General features: G+C 39.7%; 1 protein-coding gene across 15 annotated transcripts in view; it reads right to left on the bottom strand.

The window, feature by feature from the left end:
• The window catches only part of ELMO1 (engulfment and cell motility 1), a 310601-nt gene that overhangs the window by 44314 nt on the left and 241438 nt on the right, over positions 1 to 24849 (bottom strand). The gene's annotated exons all lie outside the window — the stretch shown is intronic.

Raw genomic sequence — 24849 nt, 5'->3', positions numbered from 1 at the left:
AACCTCTGAGCACAGCAAGCGGAGCAACCTGCAGATGGAGGCAGCTCCGGCAGCTGAAGAGAGGCTGGGGGGAGGCTCTGGCAGAGAGGCTGGTGTGGGAGTTGTGCTCAAGCACTGAAGGGCTGTGGGCAGGTGGGAGGAACCTCGCTGTGCTCGGGGAGGGGAAGGAGATGAGAGGGAACAGGAGCCCTATTGTGATGTGCCTATGGTGGGGAATATAGAGGATGTAAATTACCATATTTTTTCCTCTGTGTTGTGTGTGTCTGATTTAAGAAGTCCGCTGATGGAGGGTGTTACTGGATCAGACTAATCTCAGGCTCCAAGTACATAAAACGAGTACATTTTTACTGCCAGGGAAAATTATTGTTAGGGCTCAGTGCCTCTTCAGGAAGCGCATCCTCTCCAGAACCCAGCCTGCCTGCGAGGGTCGGGAGTTCTGCAGCTGTAGCATCTTCCCCATGCCCCGCCAGCCCCCACATCATTTACATCCAAGTGCTGCATGCAGCTGGAGAGCTGCTGGGCACCCCCCCATGAATTTCTTCACAGCGATGCCTAAGAGGGCACCCGGAAGCCAGTCCCCCTTAGCCACAGGTAAAACCTTGGGTCACCCTCCTTTTGCTGCAGCTACCAGCCTGCCCCTTCGAACCACCCCTATCCACTGTTTCTCCTGCGGTCCTGGCCCATCCTGGTCCTCTCCTTCCACTCCAGGGGCTCAAGATAGTACTGGAAGCTCCTGTATGTCTGAGATGCTTGCTCTTCCTGGACTGTTTTTATTCTGACTGTCAAAGAGATGCTCTTCATTCCCTCAATCCCCTAGCTGGGAGAAGAGAGAGAAGGACTTCCTTGGTAATCTGGAAGTCTTGAGTGGTGAGAGGGATGGACGTCAGCTGGAGCAAAGGTATTAAACACATGCTGTCCACTGCAATGTATGCAAATAGAAAGCACATGCACTTGGAAAGAGAAAAACACTTCTTGTGGAGCAGCAGAGCCTGGTGGCACTCTGCATCTCCATCTGCCAACAGAAAAAGGGAGACCCTTTGAGCTACAGGCTCCCCCAAGCACCCCTTCCCCAAGCACACCAGCCTGACATGAATTGTTATCTAAAACCATGGTTGCTGGGCACGTGGACTTGTCCTCCCTCAGTGCTGTGCTTTTCCTGAGGTACTTTGCTTCTCCTCAGGCAAGAGCCACGCTTGAAACATGCCACATGCATAACAGCAGTGCCCCTATCGCTCTCCTTCTCTGAAATCAGAAAAGCAAAGCTGCTATTCTGAATGAATGTTGCATAAGTAGGTGTGACAGAGATGTGTAATTTTTTTCCTCCTTAATCACGAGGAAATTTGTTTTCAAGTGCAAACTTGGCACACACATTGGTTGTACAAAACAAGTGTGGCTGCAGCACTGACATCTCTGACGCAGATGTGGATGCCCTGCTGAGCAGCCTCGGTTTGTAAAAGAGTTTCTCTTTAGTATACAGAGAACATTTCGTTCCCAAGGACTGCAAAATATCTTATCCTAAAGGAGCTCAGCAGTGTGCGCCACAGGTTTTTCCCCTTCGTTTTACATTTCCTTGATAGAGTAAAACAAGCTTCAGGATCCACTGGACAGAAAACAGAATGCTAGACAGGACGGACAACTCTCCATTTCAAAGAGTTTATAAACCTGCATATATAAAGACATCTTTCAGACTTACTAAATTTACTCCTTGGAAGGAGCAGGTGTTAAATTTCCAGTTTCCATCTTATCAGAAGCAATAAGAGGGGAAAGCTTTTCCATTCCTGAAATGCTCAAAGATTTGCCCAGCTGAGACCACTTCTTACTTTAGACTTCTGAGTACAATACAAATGCGTCTAAGTACAGCTTAGAAGGAAATCTGTTCTGTGCAAGCACATTTCTCTCCATACTTGTAACTGTGCCCTACAGAAGCCAAGATGGCATCTGTGTGAGGCACAAGAAGGATCGACTTTGATGTTATCACTTGTCCTCTACCAGAAATCTCCATGATTTTACCCAACCATCCCATCTGCACAGGTAACACAAACAACTCGTATTTTGGTTAACTTATCTGGTTAAGAAATATTCCCTGTATCTTTACAGAAACAATAAGCAATAATGTTTTCTTTCACTTCCACTTAAAAGGAAACCTCCAAACAAAGGTGGACATCAAGCCTAAGTCCATCCCAAGAGAGGCAAAGATCAGTCTTGATCTAGTAACAGGTTTCCTAGACAACAGAATAGCAGAACTTTAAGGTCCCCTCTCATCACATAGCTTTGCAGGCCTGGAAACAATGAGGCCAAGGGCATTACAAGACTGTGATTCCTGACTTTTAAGGGCTGGCAGTACTTACCTCAAGTCATGCAGAGTCAAGAGGCATTAAAATGACAACGGACCCCAGGACATTTGGATTGGACATCAATCAGGCAGACTGCTTTCTAGTCACAGGCATGATTTTAGTCACATGTATTTTTAAACTTCCTAATTCCCCACAGAAATAAGATTTTGATGACATACATGTCCTTCCCAGAGTGGCATTAAGATTTTATAACCACTCCTGTAAGTGGACTGCATAATTTGATCATGGCTTCATCCCTCCTGGACAGAGGGGCCCTGGTAAGTTCATGCAGAACCACTTATTTGCTGTACTGTCACACACATATCCTTTATGTACACAACAGACTAATGGTAGATGGTAGAAATATCTAGAAGGTGTAAGAAAAGAAGAGATGAAAGGCAAAAAGAAAAGTGAGTTCAGATAACTTAGGTCATTCAGCTTATCTGCTTGCTCACCTAAAGCTGCACTACTGCAAAGGAGCCCATTCCCCCACCGTATATCATGAGAACTAAAGTCCATATAGACAGATAAGCTTTATACCTTGCAGGATGCAGTAATCATTTCACAGGACTCCTTGTCCATGCACTTGGGAAATACAGAAAATATCAGAGGGAAGGACAGCTTTCATCCTCATCTGTGCTGGAGAATCGCCTGAAGTATCCCCCGACAGCTGGGGCAACCTGCACTCAGCTATGCTGTGACTCGGGTTCCCATAGTTGCACAAGGGTGAGTGGAAAAGGTCACTAAAGCGGATAGGTATGGTTTAAAGTACAGGTAAACCTCAGTTGGGTAAACAGGTGAGATACTGTGACAGCCTTGTCTGTATGCAGCACTGGTACATCTATGCCAGTTTTCCAGGCCCCACCTTGCTCATGTCCAGACACCACGGACTGTTGGTATGTACAAGGCATTTCTCTCTCAACCCCTTCAGCTCCTGTTCATGTGCGATAGCATCAATAGGCAGCAGCGAAATCATTTCTTCTCTTAAGCACATGGCAAAGCCTACCCCCTTTCAGCGCCAGTCCTGAATGACATCAATCCTCCTTCCATCAGTCCCATGGTGCGCTCCTTTTGCCCTCCTCCTGGTAATTGCCAGGGTTCCATAATCAATTTAGCAATGGCTACACATCACTATTTGCGGTGAGTATTTACCCCAGCTGGGCCCAACAACAGCCAATCCCCATCCTTAAGAAAGCTGGTGGCATTACCTCGGTCAGGGAAGGAAATTTGGGAAATTCGGCTGCTCTGGGGAAACTTAGAAAAAAGACCCTGTCACAAATGTGCTGCCAAGCCACCCTGCTTCCTGCTTATTGCAGCAGACAAATTACCTCCTGATTAATTCTGTCCCAACAAATGTCTGCAAGGGCTGCCAGGCAGCAGCAACATTTGTTTAATCAGAGCCTCTGGAAAATTAAACGCTTTTGGTGCCTGGGATAGATATCACCTTCCTCCCCCTCTCTTGCTCTCTTCCCCAACCGCGGAGTCGGAGCCATTCTCCTCCTCTGCAGCACTGTGAAGAATGGAATACAGATGAACAATTTAGAGCCAATAAATCAATCTTGTTTTACTTATTCTTGCTTCTTCCATGGCTTTCCTCCCACTGCTGTCCCCTGCCATACAAACACACATACGTATAAATACTGCTTCGGCTAGGTCAGCATGTTTTTTTTCACCTTTTGTCCCACAGCAGATAACAAATTAACCTCATCAATAGCAAGACTCCCACCATGCCTTCTGCACGCTGGCTATTACTACATTGTCTGCCTTCACACCGGCCTCTTGTGAACTGAACTCCCACTTGGACACAAAGGACAGCTATGAATTTTATGGTGTACTGCCCCCTTCTAAATAGATCTGTCTTTCTAAAACACAATGTTTAGATAAGACCAATCAAGGAAGACTGACTCGGGGAAGATGCAAGTAAAACGTTTTTCCTAATGCTCTTTGGAACACCCGTCTGGTAGGAGATCTGGGGAACACAACTGGCTAATTTGATTGCAGAATATGCCCTGCAAAGCTGTGCTGCACAAAACTATCATACTTTTGAGAGAGAGTCATGAGTTGTACTTCAGTTCTAGTTGAAAATTAAGCAATTATTTTGTTGCTAAAATAGAAATATTCCATCTTTTGCTCTTTGTTGTGTGTTTTAAGAAAATCACTAGCAAAAAGCAGTTGCTTTCTCCATCCTCCCAATAAGAGAAATAACCTATATCTGGGCTTGGAGGGACACAAAACACACCCAGCTTGGAAAGGAAAGGATTTTGCTTTTGAGGAGGGAAGTAAGGCAGATGAGAGTAATGGGGATCCATAACTTGCTAAAGAGCTGTTCACAGCAAATAGTGGGAATAGAGACATTTGTTTCTGTCAATATGGAACCTATCCCGGGGGCTTTTATGATGTTCTTTTACCAACTTGTTATGCCTTTTTTTTTCTTTTTTTAAAGTCCTAAATTGCTATTTCATTTTACACATCTATCATTAAATGAATATATTAAATGAATTTAATGAATAAAATTAAATGAATTAAATAAAAATGGGGTATGTCTCAGATATGTCCACAGCACTCTAATTCAGAAAGACTTAAAATAGAATTTACAGCGATTTTTACTGCGAGAGAGTTGTTATGAGCTCCTCAGGAAGGAAAGGAATGCACAGATCTGTTCTTTCTGTGCAACCTCAAATGTGTCAGAGCAGTAAAATAAATGATGCTATTTCAGGCATATTGTGCTGTATTATTTTTGGTAGTTCCCAGCAGTTTGGTAAAACAAGAAACATGAACAAACACCATGAGAGGTTCTGTTACACTTTCTGTAACCAGTACCACACAGATTTTTGCCAGTGATGACAATATTTACAATCTCAGGTGTATGATTGACATGTACTTATTTTATTGCTGTCACCAGAGATATCTGCAATAAGAAAATAATTCCAGATAGCAGTTCATCTGAAATGTGGGAATGTGGCTTTGTAAACATGACAGGGAGCACCAAGGCCTGTATGTTAATTGTTGTAAAGGTCGCGTTAACAAACTTCAGTGGGCACTGGTGAGGGACACGTCAGCCAAAAGCTCCTTATGCTTGCTAGCAACTTCACAGATTATATATACACCAGAAGTGTACAGTCCTCTCACTCATAAACACAGAAACTGGAGAGGAAAAAGGAGGAAAAGGAGAGGAAAATCACAACGGCAAAGAATTCCCGCAGGAGAGACATATCCACTGGTCAAAGTGATGATCACTAAATCACATTATAGAGCAGGACTGCCCTGATTTTTAACATTTTCTACTACAACTGCTATAATACATTTAGCAAAACTCTCTTTTGGACTAAATATGCTTAGCTCTACTGAGTACAATCAATGGCATTAATTTATTCCAACAAAGTTCTGGCCAGTTTTTAAGGGATCAGCTAAAAGTGACTTTGTAGAGGCTTTGCTACAAGTATAAGCAACCACGCTGAGGGAAAACTCTAGGGAATAGTCCCCAGAACTTCGTTTTATATTTATGCTTTCAACAGGAATGCCATGTCAAATATATCTTGTTGTAAAAATCCTTTTCTTCCTGTCCTTGTCTGACCTGAAATTGCACCCAGCAGGTGAACGAGGCAAGCATCTTCTCTTTTGCAGCCACTGTTAGCGTCCAGCTATGGCCCATGTTCCAGAGCGCTGTGGCCAAAGGAAAGGGAAAATTGATTACCTCTATTACAGGACAGCAGACCAAATTTTGCTCTCTAGCTTAAGAAAATCACAGTGCAATGCATACTAAACTCTACTAAACTCTTTTTTTAAAAAAAAAACAAACAAACAAACAACTATTACATCAGCTGCCATAGCCCAATTTCACCTTCTCCAGTCTCCTTTGCAATTTGGCATACAAGATTCAGAGCTTTTAATTTCCAAAGGGACCATTAGATCAACTAGCCTGATCTCCTCCCTAAAAAGGTTGTTTTATTCTGGAGTTCCATATGCACTGAACAGATCTCTAATACATCTTGGACTAGCATCTGGCTAAGATTTGCAGACACTGAGAGTTAGGGAATACACCACTTATATGACTAATTTAATCAGACTTTGTATCTCCATTCTTCTGATTCAAAAATAACCCTTAAGAGCTTATAATGGGCTTCTGCAATTGTATTCAACAGAAATGAAGCGGCAAAAATGCCAAAAACTAGGAAAATTTTAACAAAATGGAAAAAAACTTGACATTCTGGCCTAAGGATTTAGGAATGCTCCTAATCAAAGTTCTCTCCTTCTCATCCATATATATTAACTTATGGCTCCATGTCCTAAACTGTATACAAGACGATTCCCCAAGAATTCCCTTCTCCCTAGTCATAATTGCCTACAAGAAGAAAGGAGTCTTCTGTGAGGAAAGGAGGATCATTAAGACTTTTGCAATTATGTAGCCACAAATTCATAATATCACTTTCCTTACCATGTGTGCAATAGTAAAATTAACCTGAAATAATCTTAACAAGGATTATTGGGCAGGGTTAAAAACATCAATAACAACAACAAAAACAATTAATGCCAAGCTGTACCATTAAGTACTGAATCCCATTAATTTTTATTTTGGGTGTAGGAAATGCATCCAGATGAAGATATTTGTCTAAAGTCCAAATTACAGAACTGATTAGCAGAAAGGAATTGATATATACCTAGACACATGGCACATATAACATGCAGGGCCCAATTTAGATACTTTTAAGACTTAGCCATAGGTGGGAGTGCATTCATGCTGAAAGCGTGGTTTTACTGTGGGAACATATTCAAGATGCAGATGCTGCCTTAGGCAGCTTTTCTTCCCACACAAATCCCTCTTTGCCAACACTTGGATCAATCTGCATGGATGAACAGTGCTGAGATAGAGTAATGCAGGTTCACACACGCTTCTTACATTTGCTGCAAGCCTGCTCTGTAACATCCTTCTCCTGATTCTTTGCTACAAAAGTGGCATGGTGTGTTTTCTCAGGTTAGATAGTTGTCAGAGTTTTGGGGGATTGTAAAATGAACCTCAAAATCCAAAACTGAGCTAGCTGCAGTTTTTGCCCATACACCTGCAGATTCACTAAGTGGTTGTGTGAGCCAAGTCAAAGCATGTTAATAACATGACTGGCAGTGGGCATTTCACACTGTGTATGGAAAAATGTAGGTCTGGAGCCTGATGACATAATAACGTGCTTGAATCGCTTTGCTCTGCTTAGAGAGAACTTGATAGATAGATTGGCTCTTGACAAATCCCAGCCATGATTTGTCAAATGTCTAAATGCCCAGAGACAAAATATAGGTACATATATATTTGTGTTCTCTAATGTAGGTATCACTTTCAATATGCCACATTCAAATATGCTATCTGTGCATCCACCCTTACCAGATGTACTCTTTTTTTTTTTCGTTCCTGTTACTAGTTTTGCTATATGATTTTCACTTTTCACACTATCAAACTACTGTCTATACTCGCAGCATTTCTTCCTTCATTTGAGATTTCCAAGACTGTTTTTGGAGCTCATGGAATCCTAAAAAAAAAAAAAAAAAAAGCACCACGATGTGCTGCCAAGTAAGTAACCTCTTGACATTTTCACTCATGTATCAATCCTACCGGTTTAAAGTCTATTCCACAAGCTTCCCAGGAAAAAGGGCACACAATCTCCCTTCCCACCCACTCCACCATCCTGTTTCTGCTGCCTAGACCAAATACATGAGAATGAGAGAACTCTCCCAACCGTCATCTTGTTTTTTATGTGATGGTATGTTGCCACATATGCTGATTGCCAAGTAAGCAAGGAACACACTGTCCATGCTGAAAAAAAAAAGGTGTATTTTAGATTCGACAAAAAATAAAGTAGAACACATACATGAGGAAGCAGAACTCACAAGGCAGCTGTACAGGAGCTCCATATGAGCAGCACTGGACTGCCCCTGAGGCAAAGTCCTGGGTCCTGGCCTCTTGACTTTTATGCCCTTCCTTCTACATGCAGGATAGTATAGAATCCACTGTTTCCCATGGTGTAAATGGAGCCCAGCAAATGTTCAACCACTTAGATGACTGAATTCTGTGGAGTCCTGCTAATTCTCACTATAAATTCATTATGAATATTTAAAAAATAGGTTTAAGTTTATGAAAATATGCAAACTACAGTAAACAGATATCAAAAATATACTTATTTGGGCATACAGACAAGGAAAGACCTTGAACCACTGCTCTTGACCACACTCTGTAGCACATACTGCCACCCAGCAGTCATGAGAGTACAACTTCACCTCCCAAGGCCAACAACTAGCCTCAGCTAGCCAACAAATGGTCAGCTTCCTGAAGCACTATGAAAGATTGGAACTCATTAAGGAGGAAAGATGAGATGCAATGTAATCTTTCTTAACTATTTTTCTTCTTAAATAATTCTTGCTTACTGAACTTGTATTACTTTCACTAGTGAGCATCCCTACTGTCGTGTTCCAGAAAACCAACTAAGCATCATTATGTTTCTTGTTACTCTTAAAAAGATTTTTGTGGATTGAGCTTACAACTGACATGGCTTGCATATATGATAGATTTCTATTGTTCTAGGATCCCTGGGAATAACATTGTTTGACTCCTCTTTAAAAAAAGATGAATAGAAAGCATGTGCTGGTTCTGTAACTGATAACTATGTTTCTGTCTTAGCGATAATGTACAGGTGACTTTTACCTTTATTCATGAGCACTGAATCTCCTATTCAAAGTCTTTTACATAGTCTCATATCCAATCTACTGCTCATTGCTCTCCATCTCTTGGCATATGGAGCAGATTAGCAAACACTTGTTATTTGCCAATTTGAGGAGATCTGCTGTGTAGCTGTCTGGACTGTGACCCACTTTTCCTGCTTTTTTTTGCAGTTCCCTATGACTGCAATAGCCTGCACTCAAACATAGGAATGCATTTGTAAGCAATCCGCTTATAAAACCAGATCAACAGAATTTTGGAGAATCCATGTTTTTGTTCCTAAAAACATCAGCATTACAATTCACATGATTACTATACCTGAACTATAACCAATATCAGCCTATCAGAAAATGGAGTATTATTCACATCCAGGTTACTTGAGATGCTGTTCTACTTCAAGAGTCACTTAACACAGACTTAATATATCATGCCAAAGGGCAGCCTTCACTTTACTAGTAGACATTCTGCTTCATTTTCCTCATCCCAGGGAGGGCTGCCAGTACTGAGTAGGGGACAATGTTCCTTCCGGGTGCAGCTGGCATCATGAGCTGTTAGAGAACAGTGGGAACATATAACCTGGAACAAGTAGCTAAAGTATGTAATGAACAAAAGGGCAAATTTTGCAGTCAAATTTACCCAGACACTCTGATTTTAGTGAGACTATCCAGAAAAGTAAAGGAGTTTATCCAAATGGATTGGTGCTCAACTGCTCTTAGCACATAAGTACTCTGTGAAGGGAATAACTGGGAGGAAATTAACAAAACCAGAAGAAAGCAACATTTTGGCTATATATCAGACAAGTAATGTCAGGTTGTGGAATCATCTTCCAAGACAAACAGAAGAAACAGCCTAAAAAAATTAACTGCAGAAGTCACATGGTAAGTTCCATGCTCACTGAGGACTGGGCAACATGACCCAAGAAACCTTTTGTCATCCACAGTGAACATAATTCTATCCTGATTACAGATGTAAAACATATTAAGCTTATGTAAAAATGTAATTAATTATATTCTACTTTGGGTATATGGCTTATTTAATGGGATGTCTCCTAGGAAAGCAATTTAGTAGTGCAGCCAATAACATTGTCAGCTGTTTAACTGGGACAGAATTAGCATAAATTCAACTTAATAGGCACATGTTTAGCTTAGACCAAGAAATTGTACATCACAGTACAATTCTACAATCCAGAAGTTTTAAAACCACTGCATTAGCCTACAAAGTAAGTACATAAATGAAATACCTGACTAACAGAACGCGTTGTTTTAATTGCAGAGGTGTATTTTTAATTTCTATCATATTTCTTTGATATATTTCCTTGCTATTTCAAGTCTTTTTAAATCTTTATTATTTTCATAGTCTCTTTGGTATAAGCATTTACCCAAATGAGCAACTTTCTGCCTTGCAAGAACTGTTTCATGACTGTATTGAAACCCATGCCATGTTATCACCCCCGTCTAAAAAAGGTGGTGGATGACTGCTGCACTTCAGCAGTCTCCCAGACGTATTCAGATTCTGATACAATTGCTTCTAGTAATCCTCTCTAAACTATGGAAAATTACAGTACCACATTTTCCAGATGTTCCTGCTCCTCAGCAAGATGAAAGAGCCATCCAAATATTAATCTGTCAGCCCACAGATCTGGACAAATATTACTATTTTCTGTAGAGAAAAGAAGTGGCCTAGGCTTTGTTTAATGGCATCAGCAAACCGTTAAGAACAGGTGATCCAGAACCCAGAGAAGCACATTACTGTAAGAATGACTCAAGAAGTAATCATCAAAACATACTCATAAATACAGCACAGAAAAGCATTAATTCAAAATGACTTAACACCTCATAAAGTCAACATATAGAACAAGCCACGTGCTGGGGCATCTGTGTAGTCTGCTACCTGTCTCCTATGCCAATCCTTGTTGGAAAAGTTTTTCATGCTCTAAGTCATTATAGGAAAGTTTTCTTCTAACCTTAGATGTGGACACCTGATTTTCTGCAGCCTGGCAGTATCAGATCCCATACAGTTAACTTTTAATAGTCAACATGTAGGTTGTTGATGTAATTTTTGTATCTATTTTTCCTCAAGAACATGACAGCGAGAAGTCCACTCTATGAACGACTATGGAAGACAATAATCAACGGTATCTCAAGCTTACTCTTCAATAAACCCCTATTTTTCCTCCAGATTAATCACAGATGATCTTGGAGATAACATGGTGATGGCAGGGGAGTCTGTGGCCTAGGTCTGCTAAGGATGGCATAAACAAATACTCATGTTTTCAAGAGTAGAGTATCTCTACAGAGAAAGCACATGAAAGACATCACTCTCCTTCTCTCCTGAAAATCACTAGCAGGAGACAGAGTTAAAAGGGGTTAGGTTTCAAGTATTTATAGGACTCTCACAACATGCCTGTGACTTCTGGCTGCCACGATGGGAGTACAAGGAGTATCTGCAGATCCCATGTTACATCTGCCCAGCCTATGTGGATGTCACGGATTTCCTATGGAGCTGGTCATGACACTCGACCCCAAAATCTAGGCACCTGGTTAGGTCCCACAATGACTACAAATAGTACTCAATTTCCTGATTCCTACTTCTGAGATGCTCAGGGGATTTTGGAAAGAGACACATCCCCTGTAACAGAAGACCAGATCTTTAAAAACCCAGAACCAAACCAGAGTATGGTGGCATGCTAGAATATTATACATTTCCTCATTTTATAAAAATGTTATACACAAACTATTACTTGAAAGCAACACTAAAAAAAATAATAATAATTAAACAAACAAACAAACAGACAAACACTGTGAACATGAGGTTCTGAAAAAACAAGAATGTCTCCAAAGCAATCTTTGGATTGTATCCCAAAACTCATCTTACTCTGGGTTATCCACAAGGTATTACAGTATTTCAAGCACCCTCTCGCCCTAGGTCATTGAAAAGAGATTTCACTGTCTTCCATGTTTACCTGTAGACTGAATGGCCGACTACCATACTCCTGAAGAAGAGGTATAATGGGTAGGTTAAATAAGTTAAGTGAGGGGGAAAGTATACAGATCTGCAGTGGTAATTTAATACCCTGCCAAACAGGACAAGAACTTGTACAATTGGTCTATACCACTTAAAAATTCAGGGTAGGGAGTGGATCCATTTAACTGAATCAGGAGAAAAACATACCAAGTAAATAATAATTCCGTGTTCGTCTCTTTCTTTCCAGGCTTGAAAGTTATGATAATTCATAGCATACAAAATAGGTTATAGGCAACAGATGTTAAGTGCAAAAGACCCCTGAATTAAATGAATTTAAGGTTCCTTCCAATCCAAACCATTCTGTGATTCTGTGAGTTTTGCTTCAGTGTCACAACCTACCCTCCAAGTCTATATTTTTACCATTTAGCATCTGACAGGTTTCCAGCTGTTGAGTTTCTATTATCACTTAAGTATTTCATTTTTTTATAATTATTTTCCAAATCAGGATGACCAATCTTTAATTGTACATTTGTATAAATATTCAATCAGCTCACAGTATGTGATTATGTAGTTTAGGACACAATTTCTGGTAAGCATTTAATTCTTTCAAATCGTATTACATTTTAAATAAAAACTATAGCTGAAAAATCAGGCTTCTATCCAGATGTGATTAAAAACATCCTCAAAACAACTGTTTTTAAAATTATAATCACAAATTACTTTTACAAGGACTTTGGAAAGAGGGTAAAAGCAAAATGCGTATGTGCCTGCGTGCACATTCATATGTGTGAGATATTTTTTAAAAATGCCATGAAAACCCTAAACACCTTATTTGCTCATCCTTCACAAAAATCACATATCCAGATAAATTGGAAGTCAATCCATAGAGAAACATGAGGAACCACACTGTGAGGTGTACTTAAAATAAAACAAACAAAAAAATTCAACTGTTTCTATTATAAACCAGTTTCCATTTGAATACTATCACTATTCTGGGCAAAAGTAATTTAAGTGGGTGAAGCAGGACTGGGAACAATACTTGGAATTATTATTTGAAGTCAATTGATGTAACCTGCCAGTTGGCTTTAGCCATGGCTTTCTTTTTTAAACTTTGAATAAAAATACAAATCTGTATTTTTTCCTTCAAAAATGTTGTGAAGTGTTACCTAAATCCAGGTCTTCTTAGGCTTCAAGCAGTTACAGAAAACATAAAAAAAAAAGTATATCTTTGTGAAAATCCCCCACACCTTTGCCTTGAAATTGTAACTACTTCAAGTTCAATTTAGAACATTAGCAAGGAGTAGTGATTTCTGCATTTCCTGTTATTTTTCCAAAAAGTGGCATTGTTAAAGGACAAAAAAAAAAAAAAAAAAAAAAGTGAGGGGGGAGGAATGGGACCCCCATTTCTACTATTCACCAGTACCCACCAGTCTGCTGGCTGCAGCAGGTATAAATGAACATTAAAACTGGGCACCATCCATCTGGCTTTTAAAGAAGCTGGTAGATGAGAATCAAGTGAATTGGCTCAGATCCTGATTTAAAGCTTCACCCATCTGAAATCCTGGTCCTGATAATTAAAACACTATAGAAGGTAGGACCTAGCTATTTGAAAGACTTCTCCCCATGCCTCAGAAAGAGTATGATCAAGGGATAATGTGAGACCAGAGAACACTGATCGCAGTTATCCATCCTGCAGAGGTTATTGAACACAGCAGGTTTTTCAGGATGTCCTAAAAATTCTTATATTAGCACCTCAACGCCTCGACAGAAGGTGTACTAGAAACAAAAGGGAAGAGAAAAGCTGAAAGAAATGTATAACCTGATAACCTCTCCATGCTGCAGTACATGGAAAAAGTCTCTCTGACTTAGGTATGAATATGTAATTTACTGTCTAGGAAGTTTTGGAAACATTATACTTAAAATTGAAAGAAAAAATTTGAGCTGCACATTTTCCTGTGAACAAAGGGAGAAAGGTTTTCTGACATCTGATTGATAACTTACACTTATTTCCACTTAGGCTTAGATTTTGATTAGCCACCTCTCACCTAAATTTCTATTAAATAACCCTTCCTGAGACCCCATATTGCCCTCCTAGTATTTATTTTCCATTGCCTTTCCTAATGTTTTCTGTCCTTAACTGAAGTCCTTCAAAGTGCTTTCTTCTGGTAGAATAAAAGCCACACTGAAAGCCTTCAAATACAATACATAGGACCCAGGAAGAAAAATAAGTAGAGCTGCTGAATGTACGTATCAAACCCATGACACGTACATTCATGCAGACATAAACTTAACTGAACAAATATGTGCTGATCTCTGAAACACTCGCTGGATCATTCAGCTGCTGCCTCTACACTAAAGAAGTGTTGCCCTCTGGACTCCACACGGAAAAAGGGATGCTATTAAAAATTCAAAGAGAAGGCAGGTTTGTTTTTGCCAGTTTGTGAATTTGTTGAAAAAGTGACCTTTCAACACCTGTGGGAAACTGAGCTTACATTTTTTATACCATCAATATATGTGCTAATTTAGAGCAAGTTACAGACAGTATGTGTTTCTAGAAATAATAAAACCTCAGACCCTGGTTGGACAGCAATTTGAAAACAGACTGCTGAAGGACAGGGGAATGTTGCTATTGACTCCTCTAGAAGAGCTCCCTCTTTGAAGTTGTGTCTTTTAATTATATATCACTACAGTGACATCAGATTTTCAAAGAAATAAGGGAACAAGAGTATCACATTGGTTTGAATACTAAATATCTTCCATAATTTTTCTCTTACACATTTTGCTTACAGTCGCTAAGACCTACAAACTACTTCAAACTAATCAGAAGTAACTCATCTGTTTCCATTTAGAATGGTTTCCTCAAAAATCTGTTTAATTTGGCTGCAATTTTCAAGGGGGAAAACATGCAACTTTGACAGCAATACTGATGACGCAAACCATGCCCAAGTCCTACAGGGTTACATTCTCCTATTGAACCATAAAGACCATTAGTATTAATAGAGGCTACGAACATGCACTTCCCTCAACACATCAATACAACACTGCTGTAAGGGAAAGAAAGGGCATCACAAAGGAGCGCAGTGCCTGTTTCCATATGCATTATTCGGAGGTCAAGGTCTTCAGAACTAATAGGCTGGAGGCTCATGCTTACAGACTTAGCTTGGCTTTCTGGAGGGTTTGGAGAAAGTCAGCTTTCGAGAATGACATATTAACTCTGCTCAAATTTGATGAAGACACCTTTCAGAATGGATATACTGCTGTAGGGTGCAATAATCTTGTCCATGAGCATCTCTTACGTAAACAAATGAAAGACTTCTTAAAAGCAGGTGGGCAATTTGCTCTTTAATCTTTCTTCTAGTTCCTTTTTCTTTTGGATTTTATTAACTGAAGATTCTTACCTTAGTATTTCCATTAGATATAAAATTACCAAAAAATGTTCCAAAAAGAGGTCAACCCATACTAATGTTTCTGTCATTCATTATCCAGATATAGGGCAAGAGTACATTGCCTGCTATAAATGTAGGTCAAAGACTCATCACCACAGATGCTAACAAAATAAACCATAATGACGTTCCATTTATATAGTTTAATCCTCTTTCTTTAAAACAAACAAACAACAACAAAAAAGAGAAACAAAACAAAACAAAAGCAAATAAGGGACGAGTCACTCTGGGATTTAAATTTGCACAACTAAGTAATTCATCATGCACTATTCGGGAAGCATAGTGTACTTTAGGAAAGAAACTGAATGTTAAATAATGGGACTCAGCAAAAAACCAAGATGGGTATTGTTCATGTTGGAGTGTAGAAAAGGAATGTGATTTCTCATTGTTGATCATATGTAGGAGACTGCACTTTTGTAAAGCAATCTGGTGAAGAAATGTAAAGCCCAATAAAAGAAGAGCTTTGTCCAAAAAGTACAAGTAATGAACATATAGTAAATATTATCTACATATTGGAAAGTGCATGTGAAACATGTTTCTATAATTACATTCTAAAGAGGCAGTGGAACATGCTTCTTTATCCTCTTATCCTCGTTTGTGATTGAACAAGTGGGTATCAAAAATAAAAATAGGCATTTTTCAGCTCCAACCAGGCAAAAGCTCATCTCTCAGTTCTGCTATTACAGTGCCCATGGCAACATATTTACTGATACAGAAGCAGATTAGTGATTAACCTAGGAAAACATTCACTCAGTGTGATGCATGACATGATTTGACAGAAGGAGATGAAAAACCTTTGCCCCAAGAAAATACTATGGAGGATGTACAGGCCTCTCGCTAATGTATCATAGAAAAACTGCCATCGGAATGGACCTTGGCATCATCTTGTCCAGACCCACTGCTCCTGTATACCACCATACATACATGTAGGCTTGCACATTAATTCTATACACATGTAGAATTCTATACACATGTGCAATTTAAATGGTCATTCATACAATGTGCTTACTTGTATCATCAATGGATAATGTTTCTTTTTTTTTTTTTTTTTTTTTTTAGTTGACAATTTAGACATTCCTTTTAATTGTGGGAGTTTTGACTTAAAATTAATTACAATTAAAACTACCCACTTTTTCCTCTTTTAGTTATTCTGATCCCACAATCATAAATTAGGAGCAATTTTAATGATTTGCAAAAGGAAAATGTTGCAGAAAAAATGCCATTTATTTAAAGTGCAGTAACTACTCTAAACAAGAGTTGGCACATATATTCTGGAAAGGCTTTTAAGATGCTTTACGTGACTACATCCACTGCAGAGGATCACTTTCTACTTTTTAAGTTTATTTAATGCTCATCTAACATTTCTGAGGCTTCATCAATCTTACTGTTGTCATTCCAAATGATCTCTGCCATGGCTATTATGATATGCTGCATCCAACACTGATAGTTTTGTATTATTATCTACTAGAAAACACAAACTTCTCTCCTAAAAACAATCAAATAAACAACAGCATCAACAAAAGAAACATCAGAGAAGTCTGCAATTATCCTTAGATATACGAGTGACTCTAGCCCTTGTAAACTGTCCACATCACCACCCATAGAGTTATGACAATTAACAGCAGCTGAAGTTTTGACTGGCTTTTTGGAATACTTTGATGTTGCTTTCTCTGAATGAAACTCTTAACTCTCTTCTTACAGGTCAGGTTTAAGAAAAAGGACTGCAATAACACAATGATGAAAATGTCATGAACTGTACTTCAAATGAGAGAGCAAGGAAATGGTAGCTCACAGGTCACTAAGCTTCTCGGTTGTACACAGCAGTGACAACTGCCATCACATTGCATTATACTCTTACAGGGTGCCTCTTTTCTCCTTCTCTGAGCGACACAAATTGGTATTTTATTCCTCTGTTGAATCTGTGTCATGAGAAATGAGATTTCAAACCAGAGCAGACTCTGATTTCAGGCACAGTTTGAGACATAAGTATTTAAAACAATGTATTTATACAATGTATGAATCCATATTTATACATTATACATGAGAAAAAAAAATCCAACAAAACACTTGAAACTTGTTCAGCAGCAGGATGGTCTATTCAGTGTAAAAACATTTAGCACACTGTATTTAGCTTCTTTTGTAACTTGCATACCTCATCCCATGCATCTAGGCATGAAAGGCGAAGTGCACCGAGCTCTGGGAGGCAGACAGGGATGGCAGTAGGAACAGAGCGAGTTGTGTGGGGTTCAGCTTCAAACAGAACAGGCAACAGCATGCACACATACAAAAAAAGCTTGTTGACCTCTCCTTGTATTTGTGAATTTACTGGCCTACAACTCAGAAGCCAAGATTCTTCCAGCTTGTTGTTTCAGCAAACCAAGGCAGAACTTCAGTGTGTGAAAAGAACAGCTTTGAATGGAACGATGTAACTTCTACAAGACACACAGGAGATTCACTAACATTTAAAAATGCTTAAAAAATAAATCAAGGCAATAGACGTGCTGTCTCTCTAGAAATGGCTAGCATTTGGCACTTTCAGTCTGGTAATGTTCTGAAGCTCAGACAGAAATCTCCTCTTGACAACTCTTTGTGCCCTACTATTTATGGTTTGTCTAGTTAAACTATTATTGAACATAATTATTATACAAAGTAATGACAATTATCTCAAAAAATCCTACGATATTTGCATGGCCCTTTTCACAGCCCTGTTTTTTCAAGCTCTTGTCGCATAAAAAACACTTGGTCTATCTTGGGAAAAATGCTTTCAACCAGGTCACATCTCTACTTAGTTTTTGCCATCTTAGCTATGCCAGTTACCTGCAAAAAAGACCAGACCAAACAAAACAACAACAAAAACTGCACCCAGTTCTTCTGGGCAAAATCCCTAATGCAGATGTAGCTATAACAACTGAAGAACTTTCATCATCTGGGTTGATTGTGTAATTACACAGAGATTACATAGAAGAACAGCATAAAATGCCTTCAAATGGCATATGCTGTGTCTGCCCCAGGAGATACACAGCTCTGCTGACTGATGAGCCTTTGGAATGAACCTGCATCGCAGGCAAACGCTTTGAGGGAACAGATTACGAAGTCTGAGATGTTCCTTTAAAAAGCAATTCCTGATATTATGCCTGTAAATCAACATTTTTGCAAATGAGACAGTGATTGTGCTGGCTGGCTGATGCCTGAAATTCATAATCCTGAGATTTAGGCTGCCCTCAAAAGGGTCATAAAAGCCAAAAACATAATCGTGACAAATATAAGTATCTGCCTATTTGACTGCCATTTATTGATAAGCCTTCTGTAGCTGTTACGGGTTTTTGGCAGAACCTCTATTTGCACAGAAGATCCCCCAAATGATACTAGTCCTCCAGGTTCTAGTCCTCAACTTGAATGTTAGCCCGTTACTCCCCATGATGTACGAGTTCTTTGTGGCTTCTTCATAAGCTTTCCTTGCCGTTCAAGTCCACCATGGCTCCTCAAGTCTCCTGGCTCTCTGAAGACCACTGTAAACTGTATTAAATTACCTGACACAGACTGAGCAAGAGAGAGAGGTTCTTGCTGGCATTTAGTGTTTGGAATACATATATACAATATTTTCTATAGTTACATATTGTTCATTTGTTCCTAGTTGTTTTGGCAGGTTTTCCTTTCAAATTATTTCTTCTAGGCTCTTAATCTTCATCTCCACTTGCCAAAGAAAAATGGTGAACAAGGCACACAGCTCTCAGCAGGAGCAGGAGCAACACTCTGAACGAGGAGAACAGCAAAGCTGACAGCTGTGCTTTTCTGCACTGAGCACAGTGGGTAAATCAATACCCCGGCAGCCCTGCTGCCATCTGTGGAGTTTCTGGAGCAGACGGGTTATTTATAGAAACTTGTTTGCACAAAGCCAATATTTACCTGTCGGTGCTGTCAAAATTTGCAATCCATCTTTGCTGTTACCCTGCTGTTTTTCATGTCAACAGTGGAATTTTCCAAAGGAAAATACTGTAACGTTCCCCCCCCTTAAATGTTCCCTTCCTGCGAGGGTTGGTTACATTAATTGTTGCAGCAGGAATGCATCTGGTTTCCATGGGGCTTTGGGGATCCTCCAGAATGCTGGAAAGCTTAAGAGATGTCAACTCTGAAGAGCCCATTTCTTTGTCCTGTTCCAGCAGCAGCAGCATGGCATTTCCCTGCCAAGGCCAAACTGAGATTTTACGTTACCAAAAACAACTCTTCCCTCCCCCCCACCCCCCCCAATCAACAAAAAGGTTTCCTTTTTGAAAGTTTGGCTACTGTTGCTACTGTAGTAAACATAGCTATTATTTTCAAGCAGAGGAGAAGTTTTCAAGCAAAAACATTTGCCTTCATAAATGAGCTAAATTTTTACAGCCAAGTCTCAGGAATGAAATGCGCAGGTAATCTCAAGCCTGGCTGACATTTCCACCACCAAATGACAGCCATGCCTAAGACTATATATGAAGGTGGCAAGAAAGAGTAACTAACCTCTGGTTTCTGTCCCAGTTGCTTCAGGTCAGAAGCTGGGTTGCACCACCAGGACAGCATTAGGTAGTGGGACTGGCTTCTGCCAGTACCTTTGGGTGGCTAAGCAGAGGCTGCTGCTCCAAAGGACTATTCTCAGAGATAAAGTTCAATTGAAAGTTGCAATCAAACCCAGCAAAATAAATTTACATCCCTTTCCATTTTAGCTAGTACAAGAACATAAGTGATACCATAAACAAACTCCTGAGAGGAATTTGGGTCAAACCTAAACAAGCTGTCACCTCTCTATGGGTCAGCACTCTGCCATATAATCTATTGGCAATCTACATTTCCTGCAAACTCAAAGGACAGGGATGGAGAAAGCAGGGCAGGGCTTAAAGCAGGAGCAGTAGAGGCATTTTGAAATAAATCATATAAGGAATAAAGATTAAATTATTCTGTCGGATGAGGAATGTATTGTGTGATTTTACACTAATGTATGTAGGACGCCAGGAAAATACATGCTGGTCTAAGAGCCATCTAAGTGATGAGGGGAGCAGGTGAATGAGAACACCAAAGTGCATCAGAAAGTCTCTTAGATTGGCTTTTGTTTGTTTTAATATTAATTATCATGCCCTATGACTTAAACAGCTTCCTAGCCAAGGGCTAGGATGCAGAGTAGAGCCAGAAAATAGAACAGGGAAATTTCTCACTTTTGTTTTCTCCACTGAGACTCACAAAAAGAATCCTCTTTATATAGTGTGGTTTCAAATGGTTTTTGAATATTGTTTAAAGAGCATGCCAAAGATACAACAAAGTAATTCCTCCTCTTAGATAAGGTCTACGAACTCCCCCCAGGGTAAATATTAGAGAGCTTGCAAGAAAGCTGCTTGTTAGACAAATGAAGCCACAGATGTGACTTTTATCTAGCATGCTAAGCAGGGATGTTACGTGCAAGACAGAGATGCCCCAATTGTGGAAAGTAACATTTTTAACAGAGACATTCCTCCAAAACAAGAGGATTCTAGACCTTTTATTTATTCAGAGCATTTTCTGGTCTTGTCTCCTGCAGGAGGAGTCCATTTTTATTTTTTTTTCAATAGAAAACAAAAACATTGAGATCTGATAATGTTCAGGATCTCACAGGATTGGTCTACTGATGACAAAAGGTCTTAGAATATGCAGAGCATATCCACAACTGCTTAACTGTTCTTTCCCTTAACACATAAGAGCATCTAAGAGTATGCTATGGGACCTCTAGGGTTTAAAGTTTTTCTGCACTCAAACCAATCCACAGCCAGAGCACAGTACTGTTCTTTCAATTTCTTTATATTCTAAGTTTTATACCTGCAATGCCAATGCTTCAATTGTGCTTTCCCAGATCTGGTTTAGCTATCACTGTGCTACTGCTCCATGCTGATCTGATAAACATCTGTCCTATCGTACCAGAAAGCAAATAAAGCCCCTAGCCCAAGCCTTTGCTAGTGAAACCACACCTCATTTGTTAAGCTTTGACAGAGGTCACAGCAATAGGAATACTCCTTAAAAGAAGAGAAGATTCAAGGTAATAGCAATGAGAAAAGACAGGTTGAGTTTAAGTACTGGACTGGAGTTTGGTATGTCCATGGATAGCCAGGAATTCTTTTAAAAAATAGGTTAAATATTACCAATTTCCACTGCTTGAGTAGAGCTGAGTTAAAAACTTGGCAGAGACTATTTCTGGATACTACGTGAAGGTTATTTTCTCACTTAAAATACCAAAAAACAACTGAAAGTAGGCCATTCCTTTAATTTATGCACTGTGACAACATTTAGGTTGCATTGATCTGACTGCTGACTGCCACAGATGCCTTTGTATGACCTTGTACACATCACTTAATCCTTCCATACATTCATTCTTTCTCCCCAGCACTGAAGACTGGCAACTGCTACATCTAAGACAGTGGATGGGAGAAGGCACACTCAGGGCTTAAATCAATGCCACTTTAGACTAAGATGCTAAGGTGCAGTAGTACAACTGGAAATGATGGGTATTTTTGCTTTCCTTTGTATTACCTAGGAACTTCATTTAAGAAATGTAATCCTCAGATATGAGACTATTTCGTTTAAGAAATGAAATGTATCTTGGGACACTGAAAGATCCCAAGATCAACGGTCCCCTTGACCTATACCATGGCATATTATGTAGACAGCTTTGTTTTCTATGTAGACCTACATGGCTTAAAGGACATTGAGAAATGTATCCTGCAACATGCAATGAGACACATGGAAGAGAAGTTTAATGGTCTCCCCTGCTCTGATGTCTATTACTGAGTTGCAGGGATATGACCTGGGTGATACAAGTGATTCTTTTCAGTCCAATGTTCATTAATCTTTTTTCTTGAGCCTGATTTAAAAGAAATAAAAAAAGAAGAAAAAAAAAAAAAAACAAAAAACAAGGAAGAAAACTCTGATTGCAGCCTTCAGCATACTTAAGTGATTAGGGTAATGAGGAAGAGACCATTTTATAAAACAATTCAGAGATTCTTCCTTCCTTTCCTTCAAATTTCAGAATTCAGCTGGTTTCAGCCTCCCAGCTGGCAAAGAGGGGACTCCTTGCTGTAAATACTCTGCTTAATCTGGGGACTTCTCAATCAGACACAGCTGAAGTAGTGGCATGATTATAGGCCTTGGTCAAGTGTCGCAATACAAGATGATTTATATTAATCAGCATTCTCTAGAATCAATGCAAAACAAATCCAACACAACCACAGACCTTGAAAAAAGTCTTTCTGAGCCAACCACTCTTTCCTTTGTTTGAGTACACCCTCTTGACAGATGGTAGTCAAGTGACCAGATGGTCACAATGGCAAAGGACCAGCACACAGACTGGCCCTCAGAAACATCACTGGGATGTGGTAAGGACATCCTGTAAATTCCCTTTTGGTGTTCACAGGTTGGTTTTGACCTTAAGGAAACTTATCATTTTGCAAATTTCAGTATGCTGGCGCTGTTACTAGTTGTGAAGAGTTCCAAGGTGTCATCCGTTGTCCTCCATGACAAACTAACCTGTCCGTCTGTCTCCGCAGTTACTGAGCCGTGAAATGAAGTGCTTACACTAGGACATAGATGTGCCAAATCTCCTGATTCATGAAGGAATGAACTAATATAAACAGAGTATTTTAAATCCAGCTTAAACCCCAATCCACAGGCAATTTACAGGGTAAAGAAAAAGGTGGTGGCAGGGGAGGAGGCGGTTGGAGGGGATTTGGCTGACTCCACCTGGCTTTCATGGCACTGAGGTAAAAGAGCCAAATGCTTTCTTGCTCTGACTGCTTTCGTGAAGGCAACTTCTTTCTCTCAGTGGTATTTAACTTCTGATGCCTCGCAGCAAAGCACCAGTCTCTGCTTGGCTGGTCTGTGGTACCGAAGTACCTGCACACTGGTAGCATAGAAGAAAGGATGCGAGAAAAGAAAGAGAAAAGAGAAAGAAAAACAAAAGGGGAAAGTTACTGCAGTCGAATTATGTAGAAAAATAAGGGGAATTTGTACTAGATTACAATCTGTCTCTCACACTGGATATAACCTATCTTTCTGGACTTAAAGGTGGTACCATTTGTGGAAAGTGATTTGTTCAAATGTCATTAAACAAATAATCTGTTTTAAAACCTTTTAGAAGTCTAGTGTGTAGGGAAAGGAAGGGGCATTTCAGTATATCCACCCTAGAGCAAATTCCAGATGACCACATGGTTGCTTTCACTTCCAACAAACAAAACTCAACTTTGCTGGCCAAATACAAGCAATACCTATGGCCCCAAAAACATAAGCAACAAGCTCCAGAGCAGCCTGTAAGAAATCCAGAGTGCCCCTTCCCATCATAAAGGCTGCCCACGCAGGCTCTATCAGAAGATGTGTATTTTTTGCTCGCAAATATGACCAGGGCCATTAAATTCCCCTCATTAGCTACATTTTCCACCGTGTCTTTGCACAGGCGTGGATAGGCTGAGAGAGGCAGGGCATTGGAGCCTCCTTTATTCTGCGCAGGAGAGCATATAAGCCTGGGGAATGGAGAGGGTGTTTTTAATTAATCCAACATAAACAAAACTGCCTGAAAACATAGCAAAGAACAGAGGCTCAGCCTTCTGTAGGTCAAACCCAAGGGCTACATTCATACCCTGGGGCAACTTCATTATCCTCAGCTGAGCTGCACAAGGGATTCATTTAGCCCTCAGAAAAGGGTCAAGAGAAACTGGGAGAGGAACAGAACAACCCATTAATAAGAGCTCTAAAGATACATGTTCACAGAGTAGTTCAAATTCCTCCTGTTGGTTGCTGTTTTTAGTGTGAGCAGTACATATAGTAACACTACATTTCTATTCTGCTCCCTCTGCTGTTGTCAAAGCCCATTCTTCTATTGTGTATTCTCAAATGGCTTTTAGTTTAAATCATTTATAGTCTCAGAACCCATAAAATACAGCTAAGTACTCTGAGACTTGTTCACCTACTTGAATCCTTTTCTTTTGCTTTTTTTTAATAAATTCTCAAAATGTATCTGTAAGCTGGAGAACTTTTTTTTACTTTTTTTTTTTTTTTTTATTAAACTGCCTTCTGTTTTATAGCTAATTGTTTCAGTTGTAGGCTTCAAGTAGTGTTCATATTCCAGAAAGATAAAGCTGTCAGGTTCTAAATGTGACTGTGTACCTTAGGTCTAAAAATGTGCAGGAGCCCATTATTGCATCAGCTATGAGACTAGAAAAAGAAAAAGGGGGGTGGAAGGGCAAAGTATTAACAGTAGAAACACTGTAGGACTCAGCATTTTTTATCCTCATGGGGCACACTTTTTGTAGTGTATTTTTACATTTCCCAATCTTTTCTTCCTTAAAGACAATTATTATTTGGACAACACAGTGAAGATGCTACACCAGCTTTTAATCATTTTGATGAACTAAAGCATCCCAAA

Source organism: Anas platyrhynchos, chromosome 2 (assembly GCF_047663525.1).
Source record: "Anas platyrhynchos isolate ZD024472 breed Pekin duck chromosome 2, IASCAAS_PekinDuck_T2T, whole genome shotgun sequence".
NCBI classification, from domain to species: Eukaryota; Metazoa; Chordata; class Aves; order Anseriformes; family Anatidae; genus Anas; species Anas platyrhynchos.
This window is presented reverse-complemented; position numbering and strand designations above follow the sequence as displayed.